The sequence below is a fragment of the Gouania willdenowi genome, unplaced genomic scaffold, assembly GCF_900634775.1.
Source record: "Gouania willdenowi unplaced genomic scaffold, fGouWil2.1 scaffold_332_arrow_ctg1, whole genome shotgun sequence".
Lineage (NCBI taxonomy): Eukaryota > Metazoa > Chordata > Actinopteri > Blenniiformes > Gobiesocidae > Gouania > Gouania willdenowi.
Genome location: NW_021145094.1, coordinates 969,757 through 988,554, shown reverse-complemented (window position 1 = coordinate 988,554; position 18,798 = coordinate 969,757). Strand labels below are relative to the sequence as shown.

Below are 18,798 nucleotides of genomic sequence, written 5' to 3'. Positions count from 1 at the left end.
GAACAGCTCCGAGTAGCTTTAGTAGCTATAGCGGCTAGCTAGCTGTGGAGGGGAGCCGCCTTTGTGTGGGGGCCACCTGCCTCTGCCTCACCCTTTGTCACCCCCACACTGTGATTATTGATCACTGATCAATGTGACCAACCTCACATATTAATATTAATAATAATAACACAGTAATGAAGCTGCTAACACACATTCATCATCAGAACTCAGTTAAACTCAATAAAAAGATGAATATTATGAATCGCACCATGGGTTCTCAACCGTGGGGTCAGCACCCCATTTGAGGTCGGGCTGACATAAGGAGGGGTCCCCTCCCAGCTGCCTTCAAGAAATTAGAAATATTTCATTTTTGCTTGTTTTTTTTTTTTTTTACCGTTTTTCTACAAATACACCAAACTCACCATATTTTAACCTATATTCATTACTTTTTCTTTTTTCTCCTTTTAATGTATTTTTGCTACATTTCTCCCATTTCTGACCATACCTGTAAAGCATCCCATATTTTACACCTCTTTCCCGCCATCTTCCTGTATTAGTATTTTCCCGTAAATATCCTGTATTTTAATGTAATAATAATTAAAATATGTCTTACTAAACTGAACGCCGTCAGTAGCCTCGTGAGAACTTCCACCTGAAATGGTCTGAGTGACAGTTCTTGTGAGATTAGATTAGATTAGATTAGATCAGATTAGATTAAATTAGATCAGATTAGTGCTGACATCAGCAACAAACCCAGAACCAACAGAACAGAGATGATAATGAAGACGTTCTGGTGATAAAAACTAAGAACTGGTGTAAATATGTTATAAAATATAACATAGAGTTTATCTTCATAAAGACCATCAGGATGTGACACAGTTACACGTTCTGTTAGATTAATAACTGATATTTTAACGTCTACCACAGCAGAAGGAACCACGTAAGTCACCATGAAAAATCATCCAATCACAAGCTCCACAAATATACACTGTTTATAAAGTGTTAAATAATGTAAAGTCTGTAATAAATGTGTCTAATAAGTCATTAGTGAATACCAGAGAACCACATGAGTGAGTATGAGAAATTATAATAAAATATATAATAAAATAAAATGTTAATGTTTAACTTAAAGACAAACAATGTTAAATTAACAGTAAATATACAACGTGTTGACTTGTATATAAACTGTAAGTATATTAAATAAAAACATGTGATTCATATACACATTTATGTTTTTATTTAGACTGTTTTATAATTTAGGAATTAGGGCTGGGAGATATATCGAGATTCAAGATGTATCAAGTTTTCTATTTTGGTGACATAGAAAACTATATTATTTCATATATATATATATATATATATATATATATATATATAAAGATCAGTTAGATGATTAATAAGTGTCACATATTGATCAGCTGTTTATTAATAAATGTCACTGTGTAACATTTAGCGTCAGTAAATTTAACCCAGAATAGTTTTTTTGGTCAGACTTTATTTAATAAAATTATCTAGATTTATATCATATTTCACCATTTTGATAAAATATATTAGATATGAGTTTTGGTTCATATCACCAGCCCTAGTAGGAATGTTTACAGCATTTTAATATTAATAAAGGTTAACCTACCAGATTATAATCACATTATTATATTTAATAAGTGGTTATTATAGATTTATTGTACACCTATATTAAAATATAAGAGCTACTGGAGCTTGGTTGGGGGGGGGACGACTCACAGTGGGCGTTAGAAAATTTCCCTTATTTTCAAATCCAAAAGTTGACAGATATGTTTCTGACACTTCTACATCACATTTTAATGACTTTTCTTCACATTTTTTCCACTTTCCAGACATGTTCAGCACTTATAAACCCTTTCTACCACTTTTACACCTAATGTCACATATTTTGAACTATTTTTGTCACTTTTAACCTCTTTTACCCAGATTTCATCATTATTTTTGACAATTTAACCACGTTCACCATTTGTTATGCCCGTTATTTACCAGTTTAAACTAATTGTTCCAATATTGACACTTTAAACCCTTTTTACCACTTTCTCTCAGTTTTTCCTGCTCTAATTTATAACTTTTAACCTATTTCACCACTTTTCCCCCCATTTTTGGTCAGTTTGAACCCGTTTTATTTGTGAGTAAAACAAGGATTTCCATTAGGCTTTACACTGATCAGATCGGCCGATATTTTGCATTTTACGTAATTAATGTGATCGACTGTAATGTCTTAATTCATCGATCCGATCAATGACGTCAATGTTGTGATGAAACTTTCTGTAGATGCTTTTATTGCATTGTTTTATCGTCTCATTTACACCAAAGAGTCGTTTGCTTTATTTCACTCACACTTAGTGCACAAAGAAGGAAACCTGTGAGTGAACATGTCTCCGTTGGTAGCGAAGCTGCCAGTCTACTGGCTCTGAAAGCAGGTCTGTTGTTATGGCGCGTTCACACCAAACGTGTCAAAAGCGGCAGGTTTACATTCACAATGTATGGCGGACGCGCTTCTCGGGAGCGTCAGAGGTCCCACCGTGCGTCCTGTGGCCAGAGACCAGAAACATGGAACCCTTTGATTTTCTGTGAATCTGTATCAGATACAGTCGTACTAAAGGAATTTAGTCATTACCTAAAAAACCACCTGAATCCATATGATGGGGTCGTTTGTTTAAACTCACTGAACGGTGATAGGCTCTAAAATATTGATCGTGTGAAGCCTAATTTCCATCTTTAAGAAGATTATAATAATAATAATAATAAACGTTCCTGGATAACAGTGGATATTATTCAGATGAATAAATAAATGTGGTTATCACAGATTCATAGAACAATGGACCATCATTTTACTGACTTTATGGCCTTTATATATTTGTGTGTGTGGTCATGTGACTCAGAGCGTTTAACGTAAGTCATTGATTACAGACGGGTTATATTTGAACCAGAGGTGAAAGTAATGGATTACTAGTACTCACGTTACTGTAATTGAGTTACTTTTATGGGTATATTTCTAAAAAATCACTCATTTTACTTGTACTTAAATACATTTTTTAATTGGTTACATTTCTACACCCAACCATTACTGAGTAAATCATTATTATTGTGTCTTTTTAAGTTATGTTTACTGTATGTAAGGGAACCAGACCAAGATTTATTACCAACTCCAAACTTTAACTTTGAGTACTATTTAAATAATTTAATGTGTGTGTAATTATAATGACAGTGTTTGAGTGAATGTGTTCTCTGACCACATTCCACTGAACACACACACAGCAGCTGAACGGTGTGTGTGTGTTAGCGGATGTGGGTTGCTGATGCTCTTCCTCTTCCTCCTCTGTGTTTCTGCGTCGCCTCTTTTCTCCGTCCAGGTGTTATGTGAGACTTTTTAGAGACGTTACATAAAAACGAGGAGTTTACTGTGAAGTAAAGAAAGAAGAAGTGTGTGGTTATAACAGACCAAATCTAGCTTAGCCTCAGACGCCCTCCTGTAGCACGGGAACATATATTTAGATACTTCCTCGTGTGTGTGTGTGTGTGTGGGTGTGTGTGTTGGTGTGTGGGGCCTTCTGTTGGAGAGGGTGTGTGTGTTTGGGGGGGGGTTCCCTCTGGACTCCCAGGGGCAGTAACAGAGAAAGTCAGCATTAGCCATCTGCTGACAAACTCTCACTCTGTCACACACACACAACTGTTGTCTGGAGTGAGTGTGTGTGTGTGTGTGTTAGGGATCGGCGATATGTGAAAAATGTATCCTGATCATTTCTGTTATTTATTTATTCTATTATGTATTTCATTCTCTCCTGTAAATACATGTAGTATATCTTTTTGTTGGGATGGGGGAAAAAATTGATCCATTTAAGAATCGCGATTCTGATCATCCACAATTCTGAATTGATTCATGAATTTATTTTTAATTGATTGATTTATTTTTTCAAGAAAAACTGATTCAGAAGATCAGCTTAGAGTCTTTACTTAGGGAACACTGTAAACTGAATGTACAAATACATATTAGTGTTTAGAAAATACCACTGTACAGCAAAAGTCTGCTAGCTTCATGCTAACGTCTATGGGAAAAGCCATGTATTGCTCATGCTAACATTTACCGTGATGGGCGGTGATTTATATAACACATTGTTTATGCTTACGGAGTGTTATCAAACAATACACTGAAATATACTCACACGCACATGTTTTTAAAGCCTTTCGAGATGGTGACGTCCCACTACTACGGCAACAGTGTTAGGTCAAAACACTCACTCACCCAGACCTTTACAGTCTATGACACGATCTCACCAGGAAACATCAACTTATAATGTATTACATATAGACAGAACATGGAGTGTGTGTGTGTTTATCATGAATCAATGTGACCTTTTGTCTATAGTTTGCCTTTGTGTGATGACATCATTGGTATCACTTTATTTTAAATCATCCAATACAAACTGTATTGTTTTGATGCCATACTTGGCCTTAACACACTATGTATTGTATCAGGTTTTGACTCAAGAATCGGTTAAAGTGAGAATCGTGAGACACCCAAAGATTCTCATCCCTACTTTTTTGATACTTTGGTAGAGGGCTCGTCTTCTGATCGAGAGGTTGGCGGTTCGATACCGGTCTAAACCCGTCTATGTGTTGAAGGGTCCTTGGGCAAGACACTGAACCCTAAGATGGTTGACCAGCGCCTTGCATGGCAGCTCTGTCCCTTTTGGAGTGTGAATGAGTTGATGGGATTACTTTAGTGTGGGGATAAAAGCGCTATATAAATAAAGTCCATTTATCATATATACAGTATAGCCTCTATTATTGTTTTATTTTATCTCCTTTATTGCACTATTTTTCTGGTGTTTTTTGGTGTTCTGTGTGTTGCCTTCTGATCTAAATATCTATAAATCTATCTATACTATAGTTGCAAAATGACAAATTGTAACGGTTCCTACTATACTAGAAATTATACACAACGGTACTACGGTAGATTATGATACTAGTGGTACCAGTTTCCGCTACATAGCGTCTGCCTCTACTCTGCTCCTGGCTTCTCACTGCACAGTCTAAACTCACTGCATGCTACTCATTTGAAAACAATCCAACATGGCAACCCAACTCCACAGCTGCTGAATGATTGGCTGTTTGAATGTTACTGGTGATTTACAGGGATTTGATAGGCTGTTTCCTCACACTGGGTCCACCCACCCAAACTCGCTTCAAAACAAACAAACAAACAAGCAAAAGTTCTGTCTAGCCTGGACGCGCGCGGCTACAAACATGAGACAACACACTCACCACGGCAGAAGCACCGGGCCAGAGCAGCGAGTCACTCATCACTAATTTTGCCCAAAAAACCAAACTCCAAAAGTTTCATTTGGAACTGCTTTGTCTTTAAACGAGGCAGAGACGGTAAAGCAATAGGAGATCTACTGTGCAGGCACTGTCACTTCCAATCTCATAAAACACCAGTGACATCACCCAGATTTATGTCTTAATACCAGGTTAGTACTTGGTAACCGTAATTACCATCCAATATAAACAGTGTAGCTTCAACCAACGGATCATATTACATGCGCACGCACGCACGCACGGACATGAATACCGTCTGATTGAAACTTGTTCGTGTTTAAAGAGACATCGGCTTCATTCTGGTCAGACAGGTTTGGGCCGTGTGCATTCTGTACGTTTGTGCGCACGTGTGAGTGTGCGCGTCTTCTTAACGTGTGCGCGTCCTCTTTGCGCGCGTGTGTGTGGGTGCGTGTTTGCGTTCCAATGTCACCGCATTTGCAAATTTGAAAGCGCGTCTTGGAATCAGTCTTTTGAATAAAATATTATTTCTTGTCTCTACAGTGTGTGAGTATTTATTAGTGGAGGACATATATATATTTTTACAGTATATACCAAGCATGAGTAACTCTTTAACTTCATTCATCATCACCTATTCAACAAATAACATTTAGCTTTAAAGTGAGGCTGGAACAGAAATTAAAAAAAAACTACAAAACCCAACATTAGCTTTATTTCACTAAATTTAGCCCTCAGAGAGTTATACATTTCAAAATGTTCTGCACCAGTGGTCCTTGCTCACACGCCACGCCATCCCCTTATGCTGTGAACATTTCCTGGTGAGAACCTTGTATACCTCTATACATCTATTTATTTAACATGTCTGTTGCTACTTTAAGATGAGACACTATTTATTTTTTGTATTAAACATTTGTATTTAATATTATTTAATCTTACACTGAAGTCTAAAGTTAAATTATTGATTGATTGATCAGTGTCTGTTTAGGGTTAAATGTAGGGATGTAACGATTCACTCAACTCCCGATACGATTCACGATACTGGGTTCACGATACGATTCTCTCATGATTTAATTTACAAAATGGGACTGTAGACAAATGTAAAAAAATATTCCTTTATTTTTTTGGGAAAATACTGTATTATTTTCCTTTTATTTTTCATTGTCAAAAGAATCCCTTGATAAACTATTCAAAACAGTGCAATTTAACTAAAAATGAATCATGAATGAAATAAATAAAGGAATAATACAAATGAAGAAGAAGCCCAATAATTTAAATTCTGGTTCTATAGTAAACAATGTAAAACTGTATAATAGTTCTTTTTCTTTTTAAAAGTGCAACTGAAAATGTATTTTGTGCCTTAACAATTGGACTTTAAAAAATAACCCCTTCATTTCACTGTATTTGCGTCAGATATTTGTTTGGATCAGCAGAGGGCGCTGGTAACCCAGTGGTCGGTTGGCATGCAGAATCTCTTGCAGTGAAGAAGAGATGCTACGCTAGCAAACAGAGCTAATAGAAAAACGTGACTTTTAAAGATATTCACGTAATATTACAGATATCCTTTCAGTGCTAAATGGGTAAGGAATAATTTATGAATATGTTTAAGAGTAGAAGGCGGCCAGAAAGAAAGTATTAGCAGGTTCCACCCGCTGCCTACACTTCTGGATAGCGCCCCCTGCTGTTTAAAAAAAAGTACTGTGATTCAATTTTCACAGTATCGATGTGAATCGTGATACCTATGAATCGATTTTTTACTGCCTTTTGATTAATCGTTACATCCCTAGTTAAATGTTAAAATAAGGTGAATAAAATAAATAAAGGACGTCCTGGATCTGTTTTTTTGCTCTTCTTTATCTTTTTAATGTATTATAGAATTATCACATCAGGACTCGTATCAACCAGTTCTCAGAATCAAAGTTCAAACACTGTTTAAAGTATGATTTTATTAATATGAGTGTGTTACCTCAAAAACTAGCAGAAATCACTAGACCGATATGATGCCTTGTTATGTAGCAAGTGATGCTAATGCTAATGCTACACAACTTTAGTTAAACAAAGTAAAAAGACTGTGTGACCATAAGAACATGTCAGACCTTTTGTTTGATGTTAATTATACTTAGAACCAGTTTGATAAATTGTTTACATACATTTTTAACAATTATTTGAGAATTAACTTGTCTGAAATGATCTTTTATTCCTTTTAGGACGATGATTTTAAGTAGGTGAATAGGTTTGTTTTTTTAGTGGATAACTTTAAAATAGGGATGTAACGATTCACTCAACTCCCGATACGATTCGATTCACGATACTGGGTTCACGATACGATTCTCTCACGATTTATTTTACAAGATGGGACTGTAGACAAATGATGATTGAAAAATATTCCTTTATTTTTTTGGGGGAAAAAAACTAGAAAAATCTGTACTATTTTATTTTTATTCATCATTGTCAAAAGAATTCCTTGATAAACTATTCAAAACAATGCAATTTAACTAAAAATGAATCTTGAATTAAATAAATAAAGGAATAATACAAATGAAGAAGAAGCTTATTAATTTAAATTCTGGTTCTATAATAAACAATGCAAAACTGCATAATAGTTTTTTTTCTTTTCAAAAGTGCAACTGAAAATGTATTTTGTGTCTTAACAATTGGACTTTAAAAAAAAAAAAACATCATTGCATTGTATTTACGTCAGAGTAGAAGGCAGCCAGAAAGAAAGTAGTAGCAGACACCGCCCGCCGCCTACACTTCTGGATAGCGCCCCCTGCTGTTTAAAACAAGTACTGCGATTCAATTTTCAGAAAATCGATATCAACCGTGATACCTATGAATCGATTTTTAACTGCCTTACGATTAATCATTACATCCCTACTTTAAAATAGTCTAAATTATTTGAATGTAAAAAAATAATGATGAAAATCGTGATCGTGATTTGACAAAGAAAAAAATGTGATATGATATTTTTCCCCTATCGCCCACCACTACGCTGCAGCTTCACTGAGAAATTATTCCAATTGACTGAGTTATCTGCTGTTTCATATCCGTTGCTAACGCTAGCCTCTGCAGCCGACAGGCGCGCCGCCAAATACGCATGCGTTCGGCAAAGTTACCGAGGGTCATTTACCATTCGGTTAATTGATTTATTGATTATCGGTGCAGGCCCATGTGTCCCGCACTTGCCTACGTCACTTATCTACGTCATTCAGGTGTGTTGCACACTTGCCTACATCACTTATCTACGTCATTCAGGTGTGTTGCACACTTGCCTACATCACTTATCTACGTCATTCAGGTGTGTTGCACACTTGCCTACATCACTTATCTACGTCATTCAGGTGTGTTGCACACTTGCCGACATCACTTATCTACGTCATTCAGGTGTGTTGCACACTTGCCTACATCACTTATCTACGTCATTCAGGTGTGTTGCACACTTGCCTACATCACTTATCTACGTCATTCAGGTGTGTTGCACACTTGCCTACATCACTTATCTACGTCATTCAGGTGTGTTGCACACTTGCCTACATCACTTATCTACGTCATTCAGGTGTGTTGCACACTTGCCTACATCACTTATCTACATCATTCAGGTGTGTTGCACACTTGCCTACATCACTTATCTACGTCATTCAGGTGTGTTGCACACTTGCCTACATCACTTATCTACGTCATTCAGGTGTGTTGCACACTTGCCTACATCACTTATCTACGTCACTCAGGTGTGTTGCACACTTGCCTACATCACTTATCTACGTCACTCAGGTGTGTTGCACACTTGCCTACGTCACTTATCTACGTCATTCAGGTGTGTTGCACACTTGCCTACATCACTTATCTACGTCATTCAGGTGTGTTGCACACTTGCCTACATCACTTATCTACGTCATTCAGGTGTGTTGCACACTTGCCTACGTCATCAATGGGAATTTATCATTTCTATTGTGGGATGACATATTCTTACAGGTGGGAATGTTTTTGACGATATAACGTAAATGGTAACATTTTGCACATTTTTAGTGCGTGTGTGTGTGTGCGTGTGCGTGTGCGTGTGTGTGTGTGCAGTAAAGCATTTGTACGCTCACACAAGTCTGAATGTAGCGTGCGTCAGTACAGTAGCTATTGATTGTTAAAGTACTCTCTTTACCTAAATAAACAATGATAAAATGTTTTCATAAAACCTTTGACGTTGGCTGTTTAAAATCATGAAGCCCGCCCCTAAATGGATAAACAGGATACATTTGTTTGTTATGCTATTATATAACTTGTTCCAAGTACCATTAACATTAAACAAACATGTTGACAAAGTCACACTGTCTTTTTAGATGTTTTTTTTACTCAAAATGAAAAGGTGAAACACACAAACATTAAAGTAACAAGGCACCTATAACGATATATTTTTTAATATCTTATTTTGTATTAAATACTGCTTAAAAGCTGCTGTTTTCTCTACTTCTCAGATGATCACTGACCTTCATCTAAACACTACAGAACTCACCTATTTTCATCACTTTTTATTCCCATATTTTTGCTCCTTTTAATGTATTTTTGCTACATTTCTCCTATTTCTGACACTTCTACTTCACATTTTAATGACTTTTCTACACATTTTTCCACTTTCCAGACATGTTCATCACTTATAAACCATTTCTACCACTTTTACACCTAATGTCACATATATTGATCATTATTGTCACTTTAACCTCTTTTCAGCAGATTTCACCATTAACAATTTAACCACATTCACCATTTGTCATTCCTGTAATTTGCCAGTTTAAATTAATTGACTTTGAACCCTTTTTACCACATTTTCTCTCTGTTTTTGGCCACTCTAATTTTCAACTTTTAACAAATCCAAAAACATACAGAATGACTTTAAAATACACAAAATTTTGTCAAGAGTACAAAAATACACAAAGCACAAGAAATAAATTGAACAAAACACAAAAATACACAAAATAACACAAAATGACTCTAACAACACATTGAACATGCAAATAAACATAAAAAATGCACAAAATGACCAGAAAAATACTGAACGTACTAAAGAAAACATCACAGAAAACATTTGCTCTTTTTAATTGAAGTTTCACGATAACCCACGGGACCAAATTGTAACGGTTCCTATTAAACTAGAAATTCTACACAACGGTACCAGTTTGTGCTACACAGTGACTGCCTCTACTCTGATTCTGGCTCTTTTCACCAGATGACATTATTCTTTTTGTCCATCTTAACCACATTCACCATTTGTCACCAGTTTAATATAATCTGGCCCATTATTTGCCAGTTTATATTAATAGTTTGGATATTGACAGAATTTTTACCACCTTTTCCCCCATTTTTGGTCACTTTGAACCCATTTTATTTCTGATTAAAACAATAATTTCCATCTTTAAGATGACTGTATACTATGTGGTAAAATAATTTCCTGGATAGCAGTGGCTATTATTCAGATTCAGGTTCCATCTGTTTTATTATACGAGCGTGTGAGGTAAATAAATCCCTGATAGTGGACGGTACAGGTGAGCTGTACTAGATTCCTCATGTTTATTATAAGGGAATCATCTATAAAATAATGAACAACAGTGTTATGTAATAAAGTCCATCCAACACTTCAGTTTAAATGAACAGGATGTGAACTTTTCAACGATCAATCCATATTAGGTTCACCTGACTCTTCTGATTGTTTTTATACATGAAAATAATACATTATGAATATCAACTTGTGCTAATGCATGAATGAGCACAGCACTGGTTCTGACACCACTCTGTTGTCATGACGACGGGAGCTATTTTAAACAGCACTGTCGAGTTCCTTCACTTCTCAGTCACATGGTCTCTGCTGACTGAGTGTTGATCATTGCATATAGACTAGTGTAAGCAGTCTGATACTGTATATAACAGTACATATTCTTATTTAGATCTTTGTCTATGTTGCAGGATGATCATATTGTAAAATTAACAATGTGACACTTTACGACAAAAGCAGGAACAAGTCGTCACACAAGTCGACAAAACGCACCAAAACCTTAAATTGGTGAGAAAATGGTCAAATATGGGATTGTCTACCCATGTTCCAGTGCATTACCATCCTGATTTAAAACAGAATTTGGATTTCCTATAAAGTCATCAAAATGATGGTTCTATAAATCATTTATTTATTCATCTGAATAATATCCACTGTTATCCAGAAACGTTTATTATTATTATTATTATAGTCATCTTAAAGATGGAAATCCTGCTTTTAATCACTAATAAAATGGTTCAAAGTGACCAAAAATGGTGGAAAAGGAGGTGAAATGGGATTTAAAAACCACAGAAATTGGTTAAAAGTTACAAATTGTGGATAATGGAATTAAAAATTTAGTAAAAATTAGTTTAAATTAGTAAACTAAGTTCACATATTGAGAAATAAATATGTTAAATGAAAAATGTTTTATTATTCAACAAATGAACATTTATTATCACATAAACCAACAAAAGTGCCACTAATTGAATTTAAACTGTTGAACCATGTTACAGTTCTATGTACAGTTTTACACATATGTACTTAGTTATTAGTTAGGATGCAGGACGCCTCCTCATTAACTCCTCCTACAGCTTTTGTTCAATTTTGACAAATCTTCTATCAAAATATTCAGAAAGTTCCCAAGATTTATGCTTGTACTTTTATCATTTGTAATTGACAGCACCACTGTAGCCACGAATATCACAGCCCTCAGTGCAGAGCAAACACTAGATAGTGTAAAACTATAAAAACATCATAAAACATAACAATCCTAAAACTGTAAAAACATCATAAAACACAACAATCCTAAAACTGTAAAAACATAATAATCCTAAAACTGTAAAAACATCATGAAACATAACAATCCTAAAACTATAAAAACATCATAAAACATAACAATCCTAAAACTGTAAAAACATCATAAAACACAACAATCCTAAAACTGTAAAAACATAATAATCCTAAAACTGTAAAAACAACATAAAACATAACAATCCTAAAACTGTAAAAACAACATAAAACATAACAATCCTAAAACTATAAAAACATAATAAAACATAACAATCCTAAAACTATAAAAACAACATAAAACATAACAATCCTAAAACTATAAAAACAACATAAAACATAACAATCCTAAAACTGTAAAAACATAACAATCCTAAAACTGTAAAAACATAACAATCCTAAAACTGTAAAAACAACATAAAACATAACAATCCTAAAACTATAAAAACATCATAAATTATAACAATAAAAACATGAAACATAACAATCCTAAAACTATAAAAACATCATAAAACATAACAATCCTAAAACTGTAAAAACAACATAAATGATAACAATAAAAACATGAAACATAACAATCCTAAAACTGTAAAAACATCATAAAACATAACATCCTAAAACTGTAAAAACATCATAAAACATAACATCCTAAAACTGTAAAAACATCATAAAACATAACAATCCTAAAACTATAAAAACATCATAAAACATAACAATCCTAAAACTATAAAAACAACATAAAACATAATAATCCTAAAACTATAAAAACAACATAAAACATAATAATCCTAAAACTATAAAAACATCATAAAACATAACAATCCTAAAACTATAAAAACATCATAAAACATAACAATCCTAAAACTATAAAAACATAATAATCCTAAAACTATAAAAACAACATAAAACATAACAATCCTAAAACTATAAAAACATAATAATCCTAAAACTATAAAAACAACATAAAACATAACAATCCTAAAACTATAAAAACAACATAAATGATAACAATAAAAACATAAAACATAACAATCTTAAAACTATAAAAACAACATAAATGATAACAATAAAAACATAAAACATAACAATCTTAAAACTATAAAAACAACATAAATGATAACAATAAAAACATGAAACATAACAATCCTAAAATAAATAAATAATTAGCTAAAAGCTCATTTGAAAAGGTGGATTTTGAGCCTGTTCTTAAAAACATGAACGTTCTCTGCAGCCCTGAGGTTCTCCACAGATGTTCCACAGATGTTTAGGAAGTCTAATAGGGTAATTAATAGATAGGAAAGAAATAAGATGTTTGTTTTTAATGTATTTTACAGCTGATTTAGGACCTGTTAGCATTAGAGATGCTAACAGGAGAGTAAGGTTATGTTTTCTGGGCTTATTTATTAAAGGCTCAGTAATTGTAAATGGAAAATATGGAGCTCAACCCTGCTGTTAAAGCCAGTCATTCACTCTGGTTTGTCTTTGAGTTGTTTTCCACTGAATAACTCCTCCACATCCTGTCATAACGCACGCACACACACGCGCACACACACGCACACACACACACACACACACACACACACACACACACACACACACACACACACACACACACACACACACACACACACACACACAGTAAACATGATAAAGTCTACGTTTTGCCACATACAGTACAGACCCATTAGGGACACGGACAACAGTGTGAGATGTGGTTGTTTTTACCAGTTTTAGCTTCTCACTTATTTGACCTTTATTTAAATGTGAGAAAGTGAAAGTATAGAATATAATCAATAGGCTTTTTTGTGTCATTTATCAATTACTAGACATTTCATGTGACCCTGTTTAAGTTCAGTCGACCCCAAGGTTGAAAAATAGAATAGAAAACAACTTTATTCATCTTCAGATTAAAAAACACTGTTTTACAGGAGAAAACTTTATGTTCATCAATGTGCATCAGCAAATTTTACCCAGAAAGACTTTATTGAGTTAAAAATATAGAGATTTATATTGTATATCAACATTTTGAGAATTAATATCAAGATATGAGTTTTAGTCCATATCGCCCACCCCTTTATGCTAGGTTCAGCAGAAGCTAACGTTGACTGTAGGAGTGAATGTGAACACTAATAAAACAACTGTGTGCGTGTGCGTTTGTGTGTGTCACCTTGTAAAGTGATACAGTTAGACATTGGTTACAAGCACACACACACACACACACACCTCACGTTGCAGTTTGACAAAGAGTACAAACATCAAAGGTGGACACATGAGTAAAAGAGAGAGGGAGGCAAAGCTTGAACATGAGCGCGCACACACACACACACACACACACACACACACACACTCTGTCCGTTACAGTCTGTAGCTCTGATCCAAGTGACGTAATGTTAAAGTGCGTTCACACTCGGAATGTGCGATATTTTATCATTTATGATTTATCGTCAAAAACATTCTCACCAGTAACAATATGTCATCTCACAATATAAAAGATAAATTCCCATGTCTGAAATTAGTGAGGGCCATTTGTCCCAAGAATGACCAAAAAACCTTGTTCCAGGAACCAAAACTGTTCCTGTTTGTTGTCAACTTATTAATCTCTGGAGAGGAACGCTGTTTATGGAAACTCTGCAGCGGAGCCTCCACGGTGTGCACCACCACCGCCCCCCTCACACACCGCCATCTGTGTGTGGGAGGTTCTCTACTTAGCTATCTGAAGCTACCGAGCTGCGATACAACACGGACCGCTACTTGGTTTAAACCAGATAAACATTAACAAAGTGAACCAATCCTAGTTCCTCCATCAGATCCACCTAAAGTTCTACAAACACAGGGACAGAGATGAACCTGTAGCAACCATTATGAACTGGAAACTCAACTAAAGCTAACTATGCTAAGCTGACACACAGACACACAGACTGGGCTAAGAGCTAATGCTAACCACTCCATATAAGGAATAACAGACCAAGTAAAAAGAACACGTCTTACTGTCATAAAACCACAGAGAGCCACATATTTGTTTATGGTCAGATTTAACACTTGTATGGAAGAATAAAAACTAAACATGTCACACGTTGTGTGAAATAAATGTTAGCATAATAATGTCACTTTTCATTAGGGATGTAACGATTAATCGTAAGGCTGTTAAAAATCGATTCATAGGTATCACGGTTCACATCGATACTCTGAAAATTGAATCGCAGTACTTTTATTTATTTATATTTATCCTTCTTTTGTCCAGAAGCGTAGGCGGCTGGCGGAATCTGCTACTGCTTTCTTTCTGGCCGCCTTCTACTCTTAAACATGTTCATAAATGATTCCTTACCCCTTTAGCACAGAAAGAATGTCTGTAATATTACGTGAATATCTGTAAAAGTCACGTTTTTCTATTAGCTCTGTCTGCTAGCATAGCATCTCTTCTTCACTGCAAGAATATCTGCATGCCAACCGACCACTGGGTTACCAGTGCCCTCTGCTGGTCCAAACAAAGATCTGATGTAAATACAGTAAAATGACTGTTTTTTTTTAAGTCCAATTGTTAAGACACAAAATACATTTTCAGTTGCACTTTTCAAAAGAAAAAAACTATTATGCAGTTTTGCATTATTTACTATAGAACCAGAATTTGAATTAATAGGCTTCTTCATTTGTATTATTCCTTTATTTATTTCATTCAAGATTTATTTTTAGTTAAATTGCATTGTTTTGAATAGTTTATCAAGGGATTTTTTTGACAATGAAAATAAGAGGAAAATAATAGTTTTTTTCCCCCCAAAAAATATAAAGGAATATTTTTCAGTCATCATATGTCTACAGTCCCATTTTGTAAAATAAATCGTGAGAGAATCGTATCGTGAATCCAGTATCGTGTATCGAATCGTTTTAGGAGTTGAGTGAATCGTTACAGCCCTACTGTTCATCCATCCCCCCGCAGTATTTTTTAATTATATTTAATATTATAAATATTATATTATACTAATCCATAAAATATCAGCTCATGAACTCTGAGTCAGCAGTTTTTGTAGATGTTTTTAATATGTCTTGTGTTGATGTATTCACATTTATTTGTGTTTGTAAGGAACCTGTTTACACTAAGTTGTTAATTTATTTATTTATTTTTCTTAATTTGTAGTTTTTATTTATCGTGATTTTTATTATTATCGTGATAATACCAGAAATTATCGTAATATTTGTTTCAGTCAATATCGCCCATCCCTAGTTAACCCTAAGTATATGAATCTCCATCACTGACAATGATTCCATACGCACCTCGACACACTGCTAGCGATACCATACATTAGCGATACATTGAATCCCCTGGAGATACGTTGCTGGATCTCTGATTCCAGTCTGCCTCAGAGGAATCTGAATTATGGGGGAGGAGCATGTGTTTTCATAACTTTGCAGCGGTACCAACGTGCTTCCTTGGTTTCAGTCAGTGTTCAGAATAAAATGTGCAGCAGTGATGGTGCATTCAATGTGCCTCGGAAAAACAGGATAGAATTAAATACAACATTAAAAAACATAATAATAATAATAATAATAATAATAATAATAACTAGAATTGATGATGCGGGTGCTGGCACGTGTAACTAAATTCAGAAGATCCATCCACCACAACATTATTTTAGCATAAGTTAGCATTAGCTAGCATTAACATTGGCATTCATTAGCATTAGCATAAGTTAGCAATAGCATTAGCGATGGTTAGGGCTGGGCAAAAGATTTATATTTAATCGATTTATCAAGTTTGTAGATAAAAAGAATTTTTTCCTTTGAGTAGACTATATGTGTGCTACAGACATGTTTAAAGTTTTATTCACGCTATGCTAAGATGCTAAATGAAGAGTTTGTTGTTCTATTAATAGTACTGTTATGTTATAAAATATATAGTTATATGATTTCAGAAAACTTCTGTGAAATTGCTGTTGCACTTTTTTTTAAACCTGGTTAAAGTTTGAAATAGTTGAATGACAGAGCCTCATTTACTTTTGATTTTGGAATTATTCTATGCATTTTAACTCTTAAAGACGATCACAGCAATACAGTAGCACTTTTGACTATATATCTGATGTCTGCACTCATTTTTAAGTGCAAAAAAATCGAAAATGGAATTGAAACTCAAATTTTTCTTTAAAAAATCTGAGATTTTTTTTTTAGGGCAAAATTGCCCAGCTCTAGTTTGTATTGTTTAATGGATATTGTTCAGTGTTTTACACTACATTAGGATTGAAACATTGAAGATGTTTAATGTCAATTAAAAAAAAAAAATCAGGATTGGCCAGAATCAGAAGTCAGACTTTAAGAACAATCAGTGCACCCCTAGAGAGAGTATGTTTATGGCGTTTGTGTGCATACTGTAGGTGGAACCTCAGCATCTCTGTTGCCCCCTGTTCCACCAAAATATTCCTCTGAGACCTGCAGAAACAATCACTAGAATCTAGAATTCTCCTATTTGATCCACTTTATACTTGGTTTGTGTTCACACCGACCAAAAGAGGACTACTATCGGACCAAACGAGGATTTGTTGGTGTGAATGTACCCTAAGAATAGCAACCTTGTGTACTACTACTACTACTACTACAGTGCTTCATGGTTCAGGTGTTACTTGATGTTTTGGCCTTGTGGAAACATTAGTCTAAAGATCAGTGGTTGCTGTAAACTAGTACAGTGCCCGTCGAGTATGTATTCATATAGTGGGAGGAGCTTAAGTACAGTCGTTAATTATGTCCAAATGAGTATGTGTTTGAAGGTTGTATGTACATACAGTAGGTGTACATACTCTGTTGTGTTATAAAGGGGTTTATTGATGGGTGTAAAGTAAAATAGTGTGTGTTATTTATCTGGTTTAATTCTATGGGACATGATAAATGATAAAATGTGTTGTTTTTTTACTCATTTTTATACATTTTTTTGTTTGATGTATTTTTCTGTAATGTATGTTTTTTTTGGAGTAATTATGTGTATTTTTGTATCTTTCTGTTGTATTTTTTTGTATAATTATAGTTTTTTGTTGCCATTGTAGTGATTCTGTTGTCATTTTGTGTTGGACTGCTCAATTAATCGAAATTAGATTATGATTTTGATTATTACACCAAACAATTACAAAAATAACAATCGAGTAGAAACGATACATTTTTTTAAATTAATAACAATAATAATAATAATATATATATATATATATATATATATATACAGTATATATATTTTTTTACACGTTTTATTCGCTAAATAAAACAAATTCACTATTTCAGTCATCTACAAATAGTAAAGCTTGGCACACACGTTATTAATACTAACTTTGAGTTGTTTAATCCACGCACATGCATGCTCCTCCCCTAGCTAAAGCTAGCCTGCAGGCTAACATGAGGAAAGTTGTTGCCAATGGTCTGAAACATGGCAGGAGAAACACAGTAAAAACACTGTTAAACAAGTTAAATTCTGTGGAACACTTTGAAACCCAAAGATGATGTAGATCTAGACTCTAGAGCAAAGACACATCACGTGTAACAAGTGTTTGGTTTTATAAAAAGTCAACATACTTTATTTTAGTGTTTGAAGCATTTTGTTTATGTTTAAAGAATATATATATATATATATATATTTATTTTTTTATTTTTTATTTTTTTCAAATAATAAACAACATTTTGGTTGACAAATAATTGTTTGAATAATGGTGTTTTCAATTATGACGTAATGAATTTTTTCTGTA

The 18,798-nt window shown here is 34.3% G+C and overlaps 1 protein-coding gene across 3 annotated transcripts in view; it reads left to right on the top strand.

Moving 5' to 3' along the window:
- The window catches only part of lrch4 (leucine-rich repeats and calponin homology (CH) domain containing 4), a 60,241-nt gene that overhangs the window by 439 nt on the left and 41,004 nt on the right, over positions 1 to 18,798 (top strand). The gene's annotated exons all lie outside the window — the stretch shown is intronic.